Source organism: Taeniopygia guttata, chromosome 1A, assembly GCF_048771995.1.
Source record: "Taeniopygia guttata chromosome 1A, bTaeGut7.mat, whole genome shotgun sequence".
NCBI classification, from domain to species: Eukaryota; Metazoa; Chordata; class Aves; order Passeriformes; family Estrildidae; genus Taeniopygia; species Taeniopygia guttata.
Genome location: NC_133025.1, coordinates 36971843 through 36994798, shown reverse-complemented (window position 1 = coordinate 36994798; position 22956 = coordinate 36971843). Strand labels below are relative to the sequence as shown.

Here is a 22956-nt window from a genome sequence, read left to right as displayed (position 1 = left end):
GATATACCTCAGCATAATTTGAAAATATATTCCAAAATAAAGTTTCTTCTGCATATTTCTCCTCTATTCACAGACTATCTCCAGAGAGATAGAATCATTCCCAGATCTTGCTTCTTCCTTCTCCTTGAGGAGAAACTGAAACCCAGAAATTTCAGCCTGAATACAAGTAGGAATTTCTTTACCATGTGGGTGACTGTGCAGTAGAACAGATTGTTTCAGAGGTAGCTACTCTTGATGGAAGATTCAAGAAGTATCTAGACAATCCTGTGCCATGTGTTCTAGAATGACCTTGCTTTAGCAGGGAGGTTGGACCAGATGACCCGCTGTGGAACCTTCTAACCTGACCCATTCTGTGATTGCTGATGGAGGAAGAAGTTGGCAATAAATACATTGTCAGAATGACACCATCAGTCCTTTTAAACTGAAAATGTACAGCTCATTAGCTGTTCAAGTTTAGGCATAACTAAAGACACAGCAGGTGAAAATGCAGCGTAAGATGAACTTGCTAAGGGGAATGCCAAATTGCCTGTAAATATTTACTCCAGAGTCTTGTAGTTCATCACAACTACATTTAGTTATGGTGAGAACACTACATCTCTCCTCAGAGAAGACTGGGATCTTCAGTAGCATCCTATCAGTGACATCCTTCACCCCTCCATGCTGACTGTCACCTAACACAGGCAGAGCAGCCAGCAATTGCAGTGGCTTTACTCAAAAATACTGGGTTTGATGGAAGGTTGAGTTCTGTGTTGTATGGCCTCTACCTCAAGTCAAGGCAAATGCTCAAGTAAAACATGCAAACACACATATTGGTCTATATTTGTAAAAGTTTGCCTGCCAGATTGGATCTATAGTTTCCTCTGAAACTCCTTTTCCTGCTCTCTGAAAGAAACTTTTTACCTCTGACCCAGACCCTTTGCCTCTGACCAGCTGCTTTTCTCTCTGGACAAACCTGGGTTGGACATTTTCTGCTCATTTCAGAGGTAGGGAACTCTCTTCACTAGAAGGTGGAGTGTCTGATAGCATGCACCACTGAATACTAGGGCTTCAGTAAGTGCTACAGCTTCTGACATAATTCATATCTCCTACAGAGCCTACCACTGAAAGAGTCATGATGACACCACATTCTTCTAAAGGCAGAAGTATCTTCTGTTCAATTCACTTCTCTGAATACAGTCATCTAACATCCTAGCCTGTCCCAAACCAGTTCCAGATGCCTCACTGTTAAGGTGCAAGGCTTCCAGTGGCCCTACATCACAACTTGTGGGTTTCATCCTGAGCAGGATTAGGCTCACCCTCTGGAACCTGCTGTCCATCATGCTCTGAGCATCTCTTACCCCTCAGCAAACCATGTGAGAGGTAGAGCATGCAGAAGAAGTTCAAGAGCAGTATCAGCAATAATGCAGTTTTAAAAAATTGCAGCTCAGTACATATTTTCATCCTAACAGAGCCAGTCTGAGTTTTATTAAGTTAGGGATCCACTAATAAGGATTGTACCCAGCAGAAGCTCAAGTTACATGAAGGAAGCAGATTTAACCCAAAGAGCCTGAATCCTGTAACGGATGGGCTGGCCATGCTTGTGTTCACGGAACTGGCTCTCCTCTCCGAGTCTGCATGACATTCACCAGCACAAGGCATCTGCTGGTGAGCACCGTGCAGGCTCAGAGAGGAGCCAGTTCCACATTCTCTGCTCAGTGGGTCACTAATCCTTAAATACATTCACAGCTTTGCAGGCTGACGCAGAGCCGAGATAAAAATACACCAATTTGCCAGACTGAAATCCTCCCACCTCACCCAAGATTCATGAAAGGACATAGGAATGGAAATGGTTGTATGACATGTAGGCTCTGAAGAGCATTCTTGGGCTGTGTTACACCCAGGTGTGTGTGTGGTGCCAGGTGCAATATTAATGCTCAGGGAATGGAAAATTAAGACTCTTGGGGTTTTATTGTTTAGCAAGGGTACAGTCAGACCACAGCAGGCATTAAAGTTAACTGCAAATAACTGAGTTACTGTGGTCTGAGAAGCTGACTCATCCCCAGAAAGATTTTAACTAACCATCTGCATTATTCTGACTCATTGCAACTAAGGAATAAATCCCATATATTTAGCATAGTTTAATATGTTTTGCTTTACTATGACACCAAGTCAGGAGTGCATAAACAGGCCAGGTTAACATACCTCAGCTTTCCATCCATAAACTGATAATCTGTTCAGCTGTTAATACTTTTAGATATTCAGCACAGCCTACTAGGAAAAATTTGCAAAACATTTTGGTCCCTAAGCATTTTGTTTCCATTTTGTGCTCTGAAAATCCCTATTTAAATCAAAGATATCCCCTAAGCCTCATGCTCCTAGCTGGAGATCCAAGGAAAGCTGTTCAAATTTGCAGGGAGATGTTTGAGCTTCTACAGTGTATCCCATTGAATATTTCGCTGGCAAAATTTTGACTGATGTTCGTAAATCCTCACAAGTTTAATTAGTTTGAGCCAAACATAGATTTCTTTGGTTCAGTAAGTGTTCTTGAATAAGAAGCAGAATCCTAGTGAACTGTGGAAAGATATAGCACAGGTCCCTCTAGAAATAGATTAAATTCCATAACTAAGGTAGGGTTGCATGATATGTTTTTCAAGTGGCAAGATTCAGGGGTTGTTTTTGTTAAAGACTTCTGGTAGAAAACACCTCAGCTACACAGAAGGATACTACAGATTTAGATTTTTGCGTTTCAAATTACTAAGCTTTCAAAGGTTAGACTTTAGTTTTGTTTCCAGAACAGTTCTTTAACTGCATTCTTCCAAAAATATGTTCAGCACTAAAATCAAAGCTAAAACACTGAGAAATATTTTATTTTTAGGTAAAAGAATGCTTTCCTCCCAAGAGAAATATTCACTCAGGCACAAAAAAGAGAAAGTACTGGTTCCTCAGAGAAAATGCTCAGCCTTAGGCTATTGTGCCATTTTGTTCCATTATGTCTGTAGCAAAGCTTAAACAGGCCAGTGATAAAACCACACATTTTATTTTGTTTATGACCAAGACAAAGTATTTGTCTACATAAATGAATAAAAATGTTTGCCTAATGCAGTTGTAGATGTATTTGGCAGTTCTGGATTGCTTGAATATGATTGATTTTCCTGTTTTATCCTTATCTTTCTTAATAAAAAAAGTAATGCGGACATATATCAGCATAATTCATGCCTAGCCATTCTCTAGGCTCTGAAGAGTTTTATTATGTTGCCCCTTAAGTCAGGGTATACTTTACCAGATCAGCCATTTGATGTTTTTATGTATAGCTTCAGGATTCCTTTATCCCATAAATCCCTTGATGCTAGTAGCTGTTTGATAGACTTGTGTCAGGTGTCTAATTCTACTTACAGACACCAAAACTAAAGAATGACTCCCAAACTTTACAGTGCAGGAAAAATATGAAATGCAAAAATCAGAGTAAAAGAGTACTTAAGTAATAAATCATAAAATGACACAAAAAATGAACACTATCTTTGATGAGTTTTTAAATGTATAGCTGTTGGTTGGTGATTTTTTTTCCCTTGTATTGTGGAAAAGCCTAGTCCTTGGAAGTACACAGGAAAAAATATTATATGGAGCACAAGATATGCATGCTTTGTGGGAAGAAGGACCAGAGACCATGCACCATAGGACATTAGATCACCATTACCTGTTAGTCAGCAGAGGACAGTCACAGTCCTGTGTCAGAACTCATCCCCATATGGGCCACCAGTCATTGGCATTGGTGCTTGGCACCAATCGACGGTGGATAGGAACTGACTGTCACCATTAGTTTATTATCTTACTATAAGACTTTCATACCTTCTCTCTGTGAGTTCCCACGGGCAGCTCCTCACAACACTGACTCCTTTTCTCTCTCTTCCACATGGCTGGCAGGCGTCTTCCTGTCCCTAGCAGACATACTGACCCTTACTATCCCTATCACAACCACCTGACCCTCACAACAGCACAACTACCAGACACGAACTCTCCTCCCAGCCAGCTAACCCACTCTTTTATAACACCCATCCTTATTGGCCACAGCTGCACCCCATTAAGGGCTATTCCTAATCTTGGTAATTAGCACAGCTGAAACTCCTCAGGGGTGAGATTGCCTTCAGCACTATCTCTATTCTCCTACAGTCCATCCTTCCACAGCCCTGGGCTCCCATTCTGCAAGGGATCTGGACTACACTTGCAACTTACTGCCTGCCCTGGAAATGCAGGACATCTCATTAGCTGCCTAGGATACACTCCATACTTGAACCACTGGCTTCCTTCATGAGTTTAGCAGAAAGACAGCTAAATGGGAGCATCTAGGCATGTTGGAGTCCTCTGTTACAGATCTTAGCGCAGAAGCAGCCCATATCATCCATGGAAGGTGCTGCCCAAGGCCTGCACATTATTGTCTTGTGCTATTCCGTGTAAAAATCTACGTAAACCATGTTCATCAAGTGACATGATGAACAAGCATGAATGTTTCATGGTAATTCATTATGAGGAATATTTCCCTTAATTCAAACATGCTAAGTTCGCAGTTCATAACTACGGAGAAGATTTGTGAAGGCTTTTTTTCCTCAGTGGCAATAGGGGAGAAGACAATTTTGAAACTTCTGAGCTGAAGGTGAGGTCCACGTAAGAAATAGGTTGACAGCCTGACACTGTCATAAAAAATGGCCACCAGCTATATCATGAGATCTGGTTTTATTTTGCTTTTTTGCATTTGTAGTTTTAGGATTTCTGGGCTTTGTGCTTCTTCTGAAAGGTGGAGGCTATCTTTAGAGATGATAAAAGATTTCCTTAAGTACAGGCTGTGACATACAGTTTTATGACAAAGACCAGATATTATGGGATTTAATATAAAATCTGAAGGAAATGTCAGAAGTGCATGACTTTTTGAAGGGCCCCTCTTGCCTGAAGGCAATGGACCAGTTGTCTGTGATTTTCCTCCCTGCCACTTCTTTTTCCAACACCTTCCTCCCAAGGACAGTGTATTTCTGGGCTTAACACGTGCCTATATGGCTTCAGCTGTGTAGAGTCTATCCTGAGCTGCAGATGACTGCTCCAGCATGTCAAGCAGGACCTTGAACCACCCTCAGCTCCTCCTGCCTCCACAGACTGTTCAAGGCACCCAGCTGGAACAGTCCTTGGGAATCTTTGTCCATATTGCAGTCACCTGATAGAGTCCCTACTTAAACTTAAGAAGGAGACATTAATATTCTGTCCTTTATTTTTCAGAGCTGTAACTTCTACTGTGGTGTCTGCAGGAGCTACTTCTCAGCATAAAATAGCAGGAGGCTGCACAGTACCCTTGAAATTTCCCGGTGGTGGCAGAAGGACCCCTGCTGGGACCCAGACAGCTGCCAGGACTAGCAGGCTGCCAGCTACACAGCTCTTCAAGATCATCCAAGAAAAAAGCTTCTTATCCATGCAAGTGCAACATCTTATTAAAATCCTGTTCTCCAGACATTAACTAATCAGCCCAACAAGATCTGTAAAGATGTATTTTGAGCTCACTCTCACCCTCCTCAGGTCCTTTCCATCTCCTGCAACAGTCTCCTTCCAGCAACAGGCAGGAGCTCCCAGGCAGCCAGTGTCCTCTTCCCACAGTCATCGCATGGTGCCCTCCCTGTGCTGCCTGTGGCTCTAAGCCCATCTCTCTTCAGGTTAAATGGTTCCCGCTAGGCAGCATCCCCATGGAGGAACACCACCTGGTGCCTAGAAAGGGGAATACAGGGGTATGGCATGTCGTGTATAAGAGGGAAAAGATGGGCTGGTAGACACGTATGCTACTGTCCCTTCAGAGAATGAAACCCATATATAAGAAGAAAAAAAAAAAACCAAAAAACAAAAAACAAAACAAAACAAAAAAAAAAAAACCAAAAAAACCCCCTAAACTTCATAATTTATGCAGCCAGATTATGATATAACCTCCTCTGCTTTACTGTCTCACTTCAACATGCTGCCTTTGTCTCACATCCACTTCTCTGCCTTACATGTCCAATGGGTGGCTGCTGTGCTGTGTGTGCTCACAGGCATATCCAGGGCCTTAAAGATGTTATGATTCCTGGCAAACAAAACCAAATATACACGTTTGCTTCCTGGCTGGACAGTCAGGATCTTTCCTCACTTCCAGACACCCACCTTCCTCTACTACAACCCTTTACATGCAATTAGTAGCTTTTATAATACTATAGTGCAGCAAAGATCTGTATGTGGAAGAGCACATTAAACCCACAATCTTTTGCTGTAAAACAATTTTCTGTGTTTTTAAGGAATTACAATTAACTGCAGATATGTTTAGTTTAGGTTGCCCTTTGCATAATGTCTCAAAACAGTCCACTGGAACAAAGATGATTATTCTTTACAAAGATGAAGTCACTTTCAGGAGTGTGGGTTATATGTCTTAGTCTACGACTAAATGGACATGAGGCACTTTTTAAAAGCTCAGGAGAGAAGCTATGTTCAGCTGCCTGCTCTTTCCTAAAGCAGTAATCTGATAGACTTAGCCCTACCTCTAGCCAGAGTTTTGACAGCCAGCAACTCACACAAGATTTACACACGGTAAAAATCAGAAATCAGCTAAATCATGTTGTTGGAAGCTGAGCTAAAATGGAAGTCTATTTGATGAGCTTGAAGAATGGCCCATACTTTTTCAGAGAAACCTGCTCATCTATCTCCTTAAAGTGTGCTCAGTTGCCTTGGCACTGATCCCTATCCCTGCTCCAGACTAGTGTGGACCACATTTCTCCCCCATGTACACCCCTGAGTAACAGATGAGAGATGGTGGGACTTCCTGAGCACAGGGAGTTGCTGCTGCCCTGGAAACTGCAATGGCACTGCTTTTATTAGTTGTGTGATGTTTACAGTCTCATTAGTTGTGTGATGTTAACAGTGATTCAGCTAGAAGCAGGTCAGCACTTTTGGGGGGATCTTCCCTGGGAATAGATCTCATTGCCTAACTCCAACTGCCACTATTCCATGAGAACAAAAAGCACAAGGCCTTGTGAACAAGCATGCTTTGCCTTTTTAAGTGCATAACACCAATCATTATCTTCCCTCCACTAATCTTACTCTCTTTTTCACCTGTTTCTTTTTTATGGAACCCCTTGTTCTCTTCTTCTTTCCTGCTTAATTTTTCTCTGCCTTTAGCCTTTTGCCTTGTTAATTGATTATTCCTTCTTTGTCTCTCTTTCCTTCCCTCCCTGCTTCCTCTTTAACAGAAGGTGACACACTGCTCATGCTGAGAGCATCTAGCAGATGACTGTGAAAACAAGCTCAGGCTTGTAGACTGCTGGAAGAAATGACAGATGCCCCTTCCAAAGTGACTGCCACACAAGTGCCAGAAAATTGAGAGATGAAAATCAAGTTATTTTCAGGCAGAAAGGTATCATCCTACCAGGACCTGAACAGCTAGCAGGCACCTGTATGCAGTATATGTATGAGCCTTTCTGCTCAGGGTGTTGTTCTGGTCTGTCAGCTCTTCTGCAGCAGCTTTTGTATATACATTTCCCCTTGACAGATTGAAGATTTTATTCCAAGATATCCACATTTGACCTGAAGCAGATTGCATAACTAGGACATTGCATAAATAAGTATTAATATCTTCCTATTTTCATAAATAGCTTTACCAAGATCAGCATCTTCCTCCCTGCTTTGGGGAGAGAGACTGACGCATAGCACACTGCAGTGACCAGCTCTGTGTCACACATCAAAGCAGTGACAGAGCCCATAGCTCTTCTGTCCCCAGACACAGCTCCTCAATAATTATTAGGATGATAGTTGGGGTTTAAATTCTCTTCTATAGACACGCCCTTCAAATACTATGTGATCTAATTAGACATCATTTAATAGCCTTAATAGTCACCCTTCCACAGACTCATGTGGCAGCTACATGGCACTCTCTTTCTGAAAGGGCCAAACCAAAAGATTTTACTGCAAACTGTTATTCTTGAGTGGTTTGAAAACTTCCAGACTTTAGAAATAGGAAGGGTCAAAGTCAAGACCTGAAATCCATCTACTGGATATGAATTTCCATGCAGCCTCCACTGGTAAGGGTTGTTTTAGCACATCTGACTAGAACAATGACCTGATCAGTTTGGTTTCAAATGGCTGCCTTTGGAGTCTGAAGAACTTGAGACTGTCTGGAATTTAAGCAAATTTAAATTTTCAAAGCCATTAAATCTTCCAACACCTGAGAGATATGTTTGGCTTTAAAGCTTACATGCATTTTTAATCTGGTACATGGTATAACACTATCTACTTTGTCCAAAACGTATTTATGTTAATATTGGACAGTTTTAATGCTGCATTTCATTTACAACTGAAAGTTGTAGAACAACAGATAGTTAACAGGAAACAAAACCAGTTCTGAGAGCCCTTCCTCTTTTAATAAGGTTTGCAATGGTAGCTAGTTTATGCCTTGTAACTATAAAGGAGAACATGAATAAGAGTGAATGGATCTTTCATATACTCCAGCCAGAAAGCACAGTTTTGTTCATTTAGTTTGACCTCCTTTGCTTGAAAACAAACAAAAAAAAAAAAACAAAAAACAAAAAACCAAAACCCCCAGGCCATAAAATTTCAAGGTGTTGCTGAATCAAACCCATAAATTCGACATACTAGAGCCAAGATAAAAAATTCTGCCAAGTCTGCATTTTACAATAGCTAAGATGTGGAGAAGCATTTTTTTCTTTATAGAAATTGTCTATAAAAGGCTTGTAATACCAACACTGCCACTTCTTCCTACACATTCAGTCTTGTCTTCAGCCCATCGTGCAGGAAAGGGTGCTCTGTTACAGCTCTCAGTGCCTCAGGACTCCTCTCTAACACAACATCTGCAGATCCTTTCAGACAGCTCTGTGCTTGTCTGAGCTGTACAAGAAGCTGCATGAAAAGGCCAAATCTCCTTCATGTTTATAAGAGTTTTGTATATACCAATATCAGCTGTATCAGACTATTGAAGACACATGAGAGATGTAGTTTGCTACGGAGAAATGTTGGGGTTTTTGTTGTGGCTGTGTCTTTGGAGTGGTTGGGTGAGTCACATCTTCCAGACTCAGCTGGTCCCTCATCCCCATGCCCCACAGAAGTCCGCACCTCGCTCAGAAGAGCCAATTGAAGAGAGAAGCCCCTCTAAGATAGTTCTTGTAGAAACAAAATGCTACTGCTTTTTCTGTAGGAGATAGTTGGAACACTATAGTTTTTTCTTCTGCTGCAAAGCCAATTTAGAAGAGTTTTCCTCTCCTTGCCTCTCCTTTCTGGACTCCAGGAATTATTTCTTTCACCCTTTCCAGTGTTATGCTGAGGCAACTCCTTAGCATATCATGCTCAAACCATATCACTAGAATGATCCAGATTAAAAACGGATCCAAATTTTTTAAAATGCCAAAAATAGGCATTAATGGAGATGGGAAGGAGAGGAGAACTATGGAAGAATCATCAGCCCTTTGGAAGGTGGAAAACACCCCCATGGGACAGGCCTGTCCTTGGGCTGCCTGTGCCCTTCTGTAAGAGGCAATCCTGTCCCAGGAAGGTCCTGCTTCTCTCTTCTGATCTTCAGATACTTCATCCGTCACCACAGTGCCAAGCACTTCTGAGCCTGTGTTGGGAACTAGGCCAGGCAATTCCTTGGGGTCAGAAGGAATCTTTTTGCACCCAGGGATAAGAACTCCTAAACCAGCATATCTGCTAAAGAAAGTATGAGATTGCAATAACCTGGATTTGAGTCTGTGTGTGTGTGTGTGTGTGTGTGTGTGTGTGTGTATGTATGTCTTTCATTAAGCCAAATCATTCCAGATATTTAAAGAGCAGTCAGGCAAACACCTCAGCTGGCAGTGACCTCCAGAAAGGCAGGGGGCAGACAGACCAGAATGAGCAGCAAGAAGAATCACTGTACCCTCAAGCACAGTCACATTACATATCTAATAAATAATCTAACTTCCTTTCCAGCTCCATTTTATTTTCCTGTCATGTCCTTGTCAATCTCAAAAGGTGTGTCATGGGCATGCTATGAGTACAGAACATTGGAATCCACAACATGGAGAGAAATTATCGAGCAGGAAATGTCTGGAAAAATCACTGGGAGAACAACACCCCATGCTGCAGTAGAGGACAAAAACACCAACAGCCTCTCTAACCTCAAATCTGATGACAGTATAAACCAAGTGCACGAGAAAGATGCAGATATGAGTGTACACTGAAGTCCTCACAGTTATTGCTGACAGCACACTGAATTTATCCTCTGCCTACATGACACATGGTGGATCCACTAGTCATGGATCTTTCTGTAGGAATAGAATATTCACAATCTGGTTTGAAACAGTAGCTGAAGCATGTCTTTCTGTCCTTTCCCCCAGTTTATTAGGGTTTTTCACACTCCAGTTTAAATTACCTTGTTCAGTGAATAGATGGTATGTCAATGCACTTTCATTGAAATTACTTGGAAAACAGAAGGCTGCCCTATGAATTTTTTACCACATCCTCTACATACTGTTGTTTTCACCTCTGAACTATTAAAATGTTTTTTTTTCATTTCAGATGCCAGTGTCACACCTATAAAAATGGTCAGGAAGGACAAATGTATAGCAACAAGTATACACTTAGAACTCTTATTCTGTCAAATTAATTCCAGCAACAGTATATTTCCAGAATCAATACTGACTGACAGCCAGTCCTTCTAAATATCAGCATCCTCATGAATAAAATCTACTCTATATCACACTGCACCTGCACAGACAACGTAAGAAAAGCAAAACCCTGAGACCTTCAATTAGGCACATCTATGATTGATGTGCCTAAGTATACACAAATGCTGAATAATTTGTACTTAACATGCTTCCTAATTTTGGGGGGAATGCAGCAACTTTAACAAATCCATCTACATGTTTGCGAGACTGAGAATACAAACCTCTTCACAAGAAAAGAGGTATTTCTCCATTCTCAGCTAGACAAGTTATCAAGTCTCAATCAGAGCAAGGACATTTCATTCCTGTAAATACTTCCTGCTTATCTCTAGTGATGATAACAAGATTCTGACCTTGAATCAATGTCACCAGTCACCAGCCAGTGGCAGTAGACCCATTTGTTCTGTGATTTTGTACAAAAAGCCACATTATTGTATAATCTGAATGCTTGAGAAAGCCTGCTATTCTTGGACTAAATGCAACCAATAATCTTCACTGGAGATGGCAGTGGGATGCAACTTTATCTTCCAAATCACTCAGAATTTCCCTCCAGTGTCCAGCATTTTCTTCCTATGCCCTAGGAGCAACAATTTTCTACACACCTTGCTGTGTGATTTTTCTAAAACATGTAGGAACATCCAGATTTAACATAACTGGGAACACTCAGCATCTATGCCTGAACACCATCTGGATCTCAATTTCACATTTAATTAGGGTATTTCCAAGCTCTATATAGAATTCCTAAAGCCAAAGTCTTCTTGCAGAAAGTACAAAATTAGGTATTCAGTACAATGTGCAGAGAATGAGTCAAGCCTAATCCATCTGATTGCAGGATGATCTGAAAATCCTGTCTCTCCTCTGGGCCTGAAACATCCTTCCATGTTTGTAACCTGGTTAGAAATGCAAGACTAAAAACACCTCCTGGATTTTTGATACCAAGCTGTCCTAGTGGTTGTTAATCATACTTTCATGGAAGCCAAGAAGTTCAGGTTTCAGGGACAGATTTGTCTTTTCTTTATTCCATGACAACCTTCTCTCCCAGGCAAGAGTGTGAGCTTCTAACTTCATTCAGGTGAGTGCACCAAGTGGCTCTTTACTGGCTCTAGTAATTTTTTTTTGTTAATGTAGCAACAAAAGCATGATCAAGCCTAATCTGGAATAAAGCTCATCGTAAACTTCAAACCTTGTAAATCTCAGAACCAGAATATACATGCTAATATTTTTTTCATTATTTTCTAATATATTTGTTGAGTATGGACAGGTGGTTCTTTAACAGCCCTCCTCCCTCCTAAGCATCTTTAAGTTTCCCATTTGTACTGATCATTTGAAAAATCAGTTCCTGACTTTTCTAGAAATTATTCTGAGTCCTTAATGAGTAAGAAGATTTAAGCACTAGATTATTAACAATTTTTACCAAGCAATGAAAGTGAGCCCTGAACTTTAATTTAGTCATCCTTGATATTCAGACAAAAAAAATAAAAAATAGTATGAGTGGCTTCCATTCAATGTTTGGTGCCAATTATCTAGGTCAGATACAGCATTCTTCCTTCATAGTGTAGGCAGCATCAGTAAAATCAGTTCTTGGTATTTCATCTAAAGAGACAAGCCACCACACTCAGCCCAATTATTGGCATCCCCAGCTATATGTCAAGAGGGCACTAGATATCTTGAATAAGCAATCCAGTCAATGCTTTCACTGAAAATAAGTAGTGTTTAAAGGCATGTGATAGACTACCTGGTTTTTGCAGCTTTCCAGACATTTAAGAGGAAAGCAGTGCTGTTCTTTATTTTGAGCACTGTCTCATTTCAGACAATTGCAAACTATGTCAGCAAGCTGCAGTGCAGGCATATTCAGAGGTTTCACTCAATTACTAGGGCCAACAGAGCCTTGATAATTATTTTCACTTTTCACCTGCTCAACCAGAGTAGCTGAAAGAGATCAATTTCATGCTGCAACTGAATTCCCAAAGGAGCCAGAAGCCTCTGGTTGCACACACTAAAGCTCAAACACAGCATCTCATTCATATGCTCAAGAAGGCTTTTGGGAATAAGAACAGCACTGTCACTTAAAGATGTGATTTACACCTGCAAGTCAACTAGCAGTGTTAACACACTTGGAGATCAATACTATAGTGGTATATCATAGCAGACCTTTCATTTGTCCATTTTTACTGTTTTAAGGTACAACTTAATGTAAAGAAAACCTTTGTACTGAGTCAGACATCATATTTCAAAGCAAAGTACTTTCCACACTGTGTAATTCCACTGTGTAATTACAGTGCGGAACTTGTCATTTCAGAACACTGAGGTGGCCCACAGTGCAGCTGAGATCAAAAGCAGCATTGTGCAGGCTGCTCAACATGACTGCCTAGATGCAAGGGCTTTCTCGGGAAGTTCCTTGAAGTACTGGACCCGGGAAAAATGATCAGGGAAAAGATCACTTTCTGTATATTCTGATTTGATGTACTTCCCTCAAATATTTGTTCCTGCTAGTTGTGAGTCACAGGGCTGCTAAGGGCACACTTCTGGCTTAGTCTGACATATTTATCTCTGTGTTTTCCTATACTCACCAGCACTAATTGTAATTACCAAGGAACATGGATGATGTACAGTTCTGCTCAAGGTAACCTTCCTGAACCTGGTATCCTTCCTGTGACCGACAGATTGTATGTGTATGGGAGTCCTTAATAAAATGGATATTAAGTGTGTTTACACAAGCTAATTGCAGCCAATAGGCCTGACCAGACCCAGTCTAAGTGATTTCCTTCTCTGTCCTTCCTCTGATTTCTTACTATCATCTTCCCTACAGGGCATATGACAGAGTTATGTTTGATGGAAGGTAATGTTCTCTCTGATTCAAAAAGAGGTATTGTTTGTATTTTTCTAAAAGAATATAAAGAACTGAGTTTGACAATCCTTCTAGTAAACCACTACTCAAAACACATTCCAAAGGTTCCAGCAGAATATCTTATTTCCCATTTGTTTTGTATGAACTATATCAAGCTTAAGCACATGATGGTTAAGTTAAAAAAAAAATAGAGAGTCCTCTTGGAAATTTTACCAGTTGATAAGAGGGTATTTTCCTGTGACTTTCTCTATAGTGTATTGAAGCAAGAAATGTAAAAAGGGAAACAAAAAGACCAACAGTGTAGAGGGTAGATGGGCTTTCTGGGATCTAAACTACTTTCATATCCAATCCCTTACACTGCAACTGATAAGCTGTTGTTAAGTCAGGACCTAAAATACATCAAATTCCCAGCAGTTCCCCAGCTGATTTGTGGGGCTTATAGGGCAAGTTTTGAGCATCGAATAGCACTTGGTTTTTAACAGAGACACATAGTTCCATTCTCTATTGGCATTTTAAACCTTATTAAGCTGGGGTTCTGTTGTTAATTTTATGGCATTGGTTGACCCCTGCCAAAATATACATACATAGAAGAAAGGGGAAAATATTACTTTGGGCTTACAAACATTGGAGAAATGAAAATGTATTTAGAGAAATCACTAGGATACCTTTTGTAATATATACTACAAAACATGTAAGATGGCAATGCTATCCTCTCCTCTAGCCCTGACAAGATCATTACAAACAGATATTTTGATTTATTTCACCTCCAAGAGCTTCCTTTCATATTGGAGAAGAAATTTTGATAAATCACAGCTTTCATGTGCCAAGCATAAGACTTCTATTTTCCTTGAAATGCATTGTAAGTGTAATACTAAATCCTTGCAAATACCAAGAGATTTAGAGTCTGCTTCTGGAAGGTGCTTAATATCTTCATTCCTTTGCAGCTCAAATAAGCCCCTACTATCTATCAAATGTAATACTGGACCATTGCTTTCTTTAAGTGTCATTATTTTTAAAAACACAGTTGTACAAGAGTTCAGATATATAGTCAGCTCTGCTCTGTTTCTTATTGGCAATTTATCTGGTTTCCAGACTGACCTCACCACAGCTGGAGACACATCATATGGCTCTGTGCAGAAGCAGCTTAGTGCTAGTTTATTACCCCAGGGAGAGCCCTAGATGAGTACATCTGTATTGCTCCACACTAGAGCCTGGAAACAATGCTTCTGTGTGGAAGTAGTCCAGCTAGTAAACACGGCTGCTCTGCCAGATTGCAATTAGTCCCCTGAAGAACCACGGAGCTCTCTTTGCTCAGAACTCTAAGAAATAAAATATGGAAAAACAGCAGAGATATCACTGCCTATAAAACAGCAGATCTAGGGCAGCTCCAAGCAAACTGGTTAATGGCCTTGGGGTAAAAGGAGAGAGTAGGGGCACAGAAAAAAGTAAAGTGATATAAGCAACAGCAGTTCTAAATACTACTTTGGCCATGATGGAAGTGAGGAGGGTTTGTTATCCTGAGGGCTTATTAGCATGAGTGCAGGGTCAGGGGGCACCAGCTCAGGTTCAACATCCAGACAATAAACTTCTGAAACCAAAATCTCCAGATAATGTGACACGCAGTCACCAGAACATCTGTACAATGTACACTTTGAGTTCAAGACTTCACCCCAAAATTTGGTTGCTCTGAAGATTGCTGCACCAAGTTCTGTCATACAGGACAGAGACTTGCACAAAGCTGTGCTTCAGGGCTCAGTCTTGTCCTCATCATCTCCTCTGTGTGGGTGAAAAGGACTTCCCACTGTGCATGTGTGTTTACATTTCAGTGTGGCATCTAGCACTGCAGAAGCTGAATGTGACCAGCACTCTGAGAGTCAGGGACCTGTAAGTTGGCACTGACAGCCCCCAGTGCCTAAATGGTGTATTATCACTCCCAACCCCACAGAGCAAATGCTGGCCATGCAAATATGTTTGTATCAAGTTTAGAGCTAGCTATTGACAGTAACTACAGCTGATGGTGATGGGGTAAGTATCCCAGTTTCAGCTCTGGCTGCAGCCTAGTATCTTCCCAGGCAGCAGGAACTGCTCAAGTGAAAACCCCATATCTCCTGCAGAAGAGCTGACTTCTGAGGTTTGGTAGCCAGCCTGGATGTTTGGTGATCACAAGATGCTGTTGTGGTGACAACTTTCTATTTTAGATGCTGAAATCTGCCCAACATGCTCCTTAGCTTCAAGTTTGGATCTTATCAATTCCTTATCAATGTCTAAGAGCTTCTTCAGTCCTACTGGCAGCAGAGATTTTCCCCTTTTTTATTTTCTGCTGTTAAGTGGTTTTCTTCATCTGTGTTCGTAGCCCTGTTTTATAGAAGCTGGCACCAGCCAGGCAGTTTTGTTTGGGCATGGCACATATATAACATGAAGGACCAGTAGGAACTGCTCTCCTTTCCATAGCAAGTTGATGGGCACTGAGTCCAGTGACAGTTTTTGCTGATGCTTTCGAAGCAACAAGCCTTCAAAACATACTGTGAAAGGACAGCTGTGGCAGTATGTTGCATGTACAAACTTCAAACAAGGACAAAAACTAAAGACCGATAAAATTCAGAGGCGAGGAGGGTTATCACACAGGAGATAAGGATTGCTTTATGAGAAGAATGATAAAGATCTCCCCTGAGCCTCCTTGCTCCAGGGAAAACAACCCCAGCTCCCTCAGCCATTCCTCACAGTATTTGTCCTCCAGACCCTTCACCAGCTTCATTGGTGCTCTCTGGACACGCTCCAGCACCTCAATGTCTCTCATGGAGTGAAGGGCCCAGAACTGGACACAGGACTCAAGGTGTGGCCTCACCAGTGCCAAGTACAGGGACACAATCCCTGCCCAGGTCCTGCTGGCCACACTATTGCTGATCCAGGCCAGGATGCCATTGGCCTTCTTGGCCACCTGGGCACAGGCTGGCTCATGTTCAATTTCTGTCAGCAGCACTCCCATGGTCTTTTCCACCAGGCCACTTTCCAGTCACTCTGCCCCAAGCCTGTAGCACTGCACTGTGATCCAAGGGCAGGAGCTGGCATTTGGCCTTGTTGGACTTCAGACAGCTGGCCTCTGCCCATGGATCTTGCCTGTCCAGATCCCTCTGCAGAGCATTCCTGCCCTCCAGCAGATCAACACTCCCACACAATTAAGTGTTGTCTGCCAGCTTATTGAGAGTGCACTTGATCCCCTCATCTAGTTCATCAACAAAAATGTTAAATGGGACCAATCCCAACACTGAGCCCTGGGGAATGCCACTAGTGACATTCCTGCCAGCTGGATGTATCTCCATTCACCACCACTCCCTGAGCTTAGCCATCCAGCCAGTTTTTTACCCAGCAAACAGCACCCGTCCAAGCCATGGGAAGCCCTATTCTTCAGGAGAATGCTGTGGGAAATGGTGTTAGATGCTTTACTAAAATCCAGGTAGACAATATCGGCAACCTTCCCCACATCCACTATGAGGATTAACTTGTTATAGAACTAGATCAAGTTGGTTAAACAGGACCTGCCTTTCATATACCCATTCTGGCTGGGCCTGACCCCCTGGCTGTCCTGTATGTGCTGTATGATGGCATTAAAGAGTGTCTGCTCCATAAAAATAAAATATATCTTTCAGTGAGTAGTGAAGTCTGTTAAAATGAGAGAGAGCTGACCTGCTTATTATTGCCATGGGAAAAAGCAATACTTGAAAGGCCTTGCAGTTTAAGGTAGGAAAGTATAACAGGAACTAATGGCTTGAAACTTAAATCAGAAAAAAAATCCAATTAGAAATAAGGAAAAAAATTAATAGGGACAATGGGATAATATTTAAACTAATAATAGTGGAAATGATGGATTCACAGTATTTTGTTTTCTTCAGATCAATACCACATCCTTCTCTGGAACACAAGCTTTAGCCAAGCAGAAGTCCTTAGAATCAATACAAGGGTAATGAATACAATTTTAATGGCCTGCAACACACATGAGGTCAAACCAGATGATCTAATGGTCCCTCTGGCTTTATAATCTAGGAACAGTCATATCAGATGAAAGAGTACAGGGCGGAGAATTAAATGATTTAGGAGTGTTTATGGCAGTCTTTGCCAGGACTACTGTAACAAATATAAGACTTTCTTTTTTCTGTCTTGCCTGTCCTTCTGTTGATTTTCTTTCTCCATTGGAGGATATTTCATGAATAGATTTTATCACTAACTGTAAACAGTCTTACAGAATTCCCTGGGTAGCACATCACTAAGGTCGTATTGAGACTTCTGTTATAAGATTTATGATAGTAATTTCCAGGTAAGAGCCTATTTTTCAAATTTTTCTTTTCCATGTTTGGTCTAAAGAGAAATTTTTAAATTATTAAGGAAAGCAGTTGTCCTGTTTTTAGTCAGGAAATTCAGGAAAGAAAACCATTCATCTGTAAGAAGATACCTGGAATTCTATTTCACTGCCAGTTCAATAGTTAAACTTTCAGGTGGCAGGTCCATGGAGGAATCTAGCACTGCTGAACAATTCTGCACAATGAAATAACAGTAAATAATCACTAGAGAGCAGTTATGAATATTTACAACACAGAATGCATCCCTTTTTGTGTTAAACTACTGACAGGTTTATGGAACAAGAAATCTTTTCCTGTGAATTTTAGGCAGGAATGGTTTCTATTGGTGTTTTCTTGATATTCCACAAAAGAAACAAAGAACTCTAGACTTTAATTTCAATCGATGGAGACTGCAGCTGCATAGATGTGTGGTCTCATGTCTGAATAGCATCCTATTCAGCTAATAGCTGTGAGGTCCTGATTCATCTTAGGATGAGTCAAAACAAGCTGTGCAGAGGTACTTAAATGGTTTTCACTAAAGGTAACTTGACAAGACAGTTTGCAGACAGCTTCTCTCTGCTACAGCAACCAGATGAAAGGCATCCATAGACCCTTTTCTTTTAGATTAAAGGCTATCCAGGATGAAGATATTATACAGTTTGCAGGAAGACAGGGCTTCAGCCATCAAGGTGGCTTTCTAGAGTCACCATGTATTATTTCAGTAATCATTTAAATAAATTTTAAATGGTTTTGCAGTTAAGTTTTGCTCTTTAATGCAAACTTATCTACCTGAGCCCTAGCAGAGAAAGTTCGGGGTAGGGGACGTTAAGCAAACTGTATCCCACTTAGAGAAGAGCAATGAAATTGGAACTTTACATAGAGCTGACCATTAATTTCAGTATGCAAACAGCAATTTAATTCTGAACAAAATAATGGGGGTGCAATGCTACCAATGCAATCCTTTGTGAAGGATTCAGGGTTTTTAACAGCAGCAGCTGGAAGTAATTTTCAGGTGCAAAGCTGATTCAAGAGCATGTGATTTAGCAAGCTACCTGCTTCCTTATGTGACTTTTGTCAGGTTACTTGGATCAGACCCATAAAAGGACTGAGGCATTGCCATGCCAGTTCCTCAAATCCTAGAAAGGATTTTTCAAACCATCTGCAGCACTTGCCTACACTACCCACTAGGCAAAAAGTCAGTGGCCTTGTGTGTATCAGCAACCCTGAGCAGGGCTGCACCTGAATTAAGCAGCAGGAAATACCAAAGACCTGAGACCCTTCCATGAACCTATTGCCTCAGGTTAAACATCTTTGGTGCCCTCCTTGATTTGAGTCCAGGGAAATCACCTACTGTTTTTTATGGATAAGACAGAGCCAAGAGACAAAGCAATGATACTGATAGAACATTAAGCAACAACAGCAGGCAGAAAATGGGAAACTCATCCAATGCCCTCCTCTAGTGGAATGGTTTCCTGCACCAATGTGCATATCTTCCCTGCTGCTAAGTGAGCCACTCACTTGTCGTCTATTTGTGACCCCTCTCTGCCCTTCCTGTCAAAGCTGGGGCTCTGTGTTACAGAGAATGCAATCTTCGAAAGCAAGTAACCCCACATCACAGAGGGAGAAGGGCTTTGCTGGGTCCAGGCCCCACTCCCAGCTCTGCTACTGATGCCACATGTCCATAGAATCACTCTTAATGCAATCTCCTCCAGCCTCCTCCAGGTTTTGAATGTCAAATGGTCATGGCTACTGCCCCTGCTGACGCAGAACATGCCTAGATCAAGGCAGCCTGAGGTCCTTGAAGGGTGGGAACTTCCAAGATGCCCCAGGGAAGAGATGAAACCTAAGTCAGCAGCATTTTGGGAAATCATCACCAACAGACACTGGGCACTCCACTATCTTCACTGGTAAGAATGCTGGTGTACACAGATTCCCTGATGGCTCAGCAATTGGGTGACTCAGTCTGGTTTTAATGGAAATAAAAGCTTGCAATTGGATCTGTCTCTTCCTCTCTCCTAGCTTTTGACCTGAAATTTCAAATATCAGCCAAAACAGATGGAGAAATATAATTTTCCATCACAACAGATCTCATAGGAAAAGGCAGCCAACAAAATAAGAGAGAATAGAGGAACTACTGGGTCTTTGGTCCATCATATTTTTTGTATTATAAGAAGTCAGACATGTTTAAAGGTCTTAAAAACTATTTCCTTTTCTGAAATGAAAGGTGCTGTTGAACACACTGATATTTGTTTTTCTCCATCTCATCTGTTGGCTTTCTATCACAAAGAATTGGCACTTTCAACTCTACCTTGCATGAAATACTGTATTTACAAGTCCAGATACAAATGGACATAAATTAATAGAAATGCTTAATTGTTAATATTATTCATTCTAAATAGATAATAATAATAAACATATATCCATATATCCATATCTATATATATATATTAGTCCATGTACCATTCATTCAATATCATAAATAATCAGATAATGGGTTTTGGTCCTGTAAAAAAGTTATATAACAAAATCATTCAAGAGCAGGCAGTTGGGATTAAATTTAGTCATCAGTTTGTTAACTTACTCCAGCCAGTTGCCATATTTTTATGTTATATATGGTCATCACATTGTATAATAGTTTAATATGTTAATCCTGAATAGTCTTTTTTCCATATTACAGAAGAATCATTGTACAGAGGAATTCAAATCCCTGTCGATACCTCCCATGAAGTGCACTTATATAAAAATCATTTCCTCAGACTAAACCAGCACCCAGTGTCCCTTCACACTCAGAGCTCCCACAGCTGCCCACCCGGTGCCATGTCTCACTTCTCCCACCTCAGTCTATATATGTGACTCACATACACCCCTTACTGTACTCAGTGCCAAAGTGGGCTCTAGCACTTCCCTTAAGCACAGGCGTGATGCTTCTCTCCCTCCAGCTCTGCTTTTCTGCTTCTCATCCACATGCTGAGCTCCACAACTTCTGGGGCTGAATTTAACCCAGCAGGTTTCAGCCAGTGCCCTTCGAGCAGTCTCCAGCTCTATTGCAAGGAACACAGTGTGTGTAAAACTACAACAACATTAAATGAAGGTGTCAAACGTGATTCAAATTAGTTCTCCTTTGAGGACTGGGAGAGATCTTTAATAGCAACTAATTTATATTCAGAGGCATCCTTAACCTGTAAGAAGTCACAAGTCTTGAAGGTCTAATAAGGCCCCAGGTCCATCTCAGTAGCAAAACTATAGTATTACAAGTCAGTAACATCCCAAGTAGATGGTGTCCCACTGCCTACACAGTCTGTAGTGATGCTGACAGGTACTTAGACTTAGGCCTCCCGAGTCTCATGCCAACCTACAGATTTTCCAGTTAATGGCTTATAAATGACCAGATTTCTAAGGCTAGAAGCAATCACTATAATGATCAAATTAACTTCTACATGCACATGTCATATTTCAGCAAGTGACCCAAATATTAAATTACCAACAATGAGGTCTTAACAAGAAAGTCTCTGTACTAGAGCTGCAAGTGCAGTTAGACCTATTAAACTTTCACAACACATAATACCTTACAATAGATGTTGTTAATTGGCAATGGATACACAAATGCCTGTGACAGATCTCAAGATAAAGCTCTGAGAATGTATATTTCTGTGCCACTCCAGTTGAAGTAGATGACTAAAAGGGACAGATGGCAATTTCCTGTCACTGGGGCCACAGCACAGCGTTCTCAGCTGCTACACTCTCTTCTCGACTTCTTTCCTTTGGTCTAGAAATCATGCCTGGGCTTGTCAGTCTGTGACACGAGATTCTGCCTGCATTTTCCATTACTCTGCATTTTTTACGATTCTCATGAGTGTTTTCAGAGTCCGTATTGATAGTAAAAGGGTTTTAAAATACTGGGGATTTAGGGTTAGAAGGAAAATTAAGCTTAGTAGACCCTGAGAAAATACCCTGGGAACGTGTAGGCCTTGTACCTTGCTAGAACTGCACCTGCATAGCTAGTACGTGATAAATTATATAATTGTTAGATATGATGATTGTTTAGTAATTAAATATAATTACTGTTTAATCATAAGAATAATCATGAGAAACTGTGGTCAGAAGCTTGAGAAAGGTCACGAGAATCTCATGCTTGAATAAAGTCAATGTGTACAATAGAGCAATATAAGTTTAATAATTAATATGTAAGTTATATAACAATAGAATATAAAATACGTTCAGCTTGAAAGCCATGTCGGAGTCAGATTTAGGTCTATACCCCTAACTCCCAGAGCTCTCCATAAAAGCACGTGCATATAATCATATCCCGTGATTATGTGTGTTTCTGAACGCTAACACTATGAGTGCGAGCTGCACTAATAGTTCACTCCTTAGAAATATTTCTCTCTACATATCTGCAAATATGTACTGAGAGACAAACTTTGCAGTTACAGAATTCATGTTCCTCTTAAAAATAGGAAGGTTTTAGAGCATGAAGAGCTGTTTTGTATGGGGCCATTTAAGATTTTTTTTTTAATAAAAGGAGGCTCTCTGAGAGTTTGTATTTCATTCTCTTCAGCTAACTGTGGTGTACTGGAACTAGCTTAAAATTAAAAAATCAGAGTATTTTAAAAATTAAGAAACTATAATAAATGCAAGAGACAATATCTAGCTGCTTTCCACATTCTTATTGAAAAGAAAATTTTTCTATTCCTCAAAAATTACTAAGTGAATATTTTTATAAATTATCAGAATTGTGTCTTGGATTTTTTCTTCTGTGACAACTCATTACTAGCTCATGAGCTATTTCAGAGGGAAGTCCTCCCACAACAAAATAAGACAGGAATAATGCAGCAGCATGTCTGCTGTTGCAACTTTAATAAAAAATCTTAAATACGAAAAAAAAATCTTAAATACATTTCAAAACACAAATTTAATTACACTGCACAGAGCAAATTTCTCCAGAAAGGGTCTCAAGTGAAGGGCAATTACTTTCATAACTGAAGTATTCTTCATTGCAGAAAGCAATGATTTTGACAATTTTTCCTTTTTTTTTTTCTTTTTGGCAACATTGTGTGTCCATAGTCTTAACAGGTACAACTATAAT

General features: G+C 40.7%; 1 long non-coding RNA gene across 1 annotated transcript in view; it reads left to right on the top strand.

Annotated features, from left to right (window-relative positions):
- Nucleotides 1–13405, top strand: part of LOC116807739 (uncharacterized) — an 83791-nt gene extending 70386 nt beyond the window's left edge. Inside the window, exon 2 of the long non-coding RNA XR_012053796.1 lies at nucleotides 5242–13405. This is a non-coding gene — a long non-coding RNA (uncharacterized lncRNA). The remainder of the gene's footprint in view (nucleotides 1–5241) is intronic.
- The last annotated feature ends 9551 nt before the right edge of the window (nucleotides 13406–22956 follow it).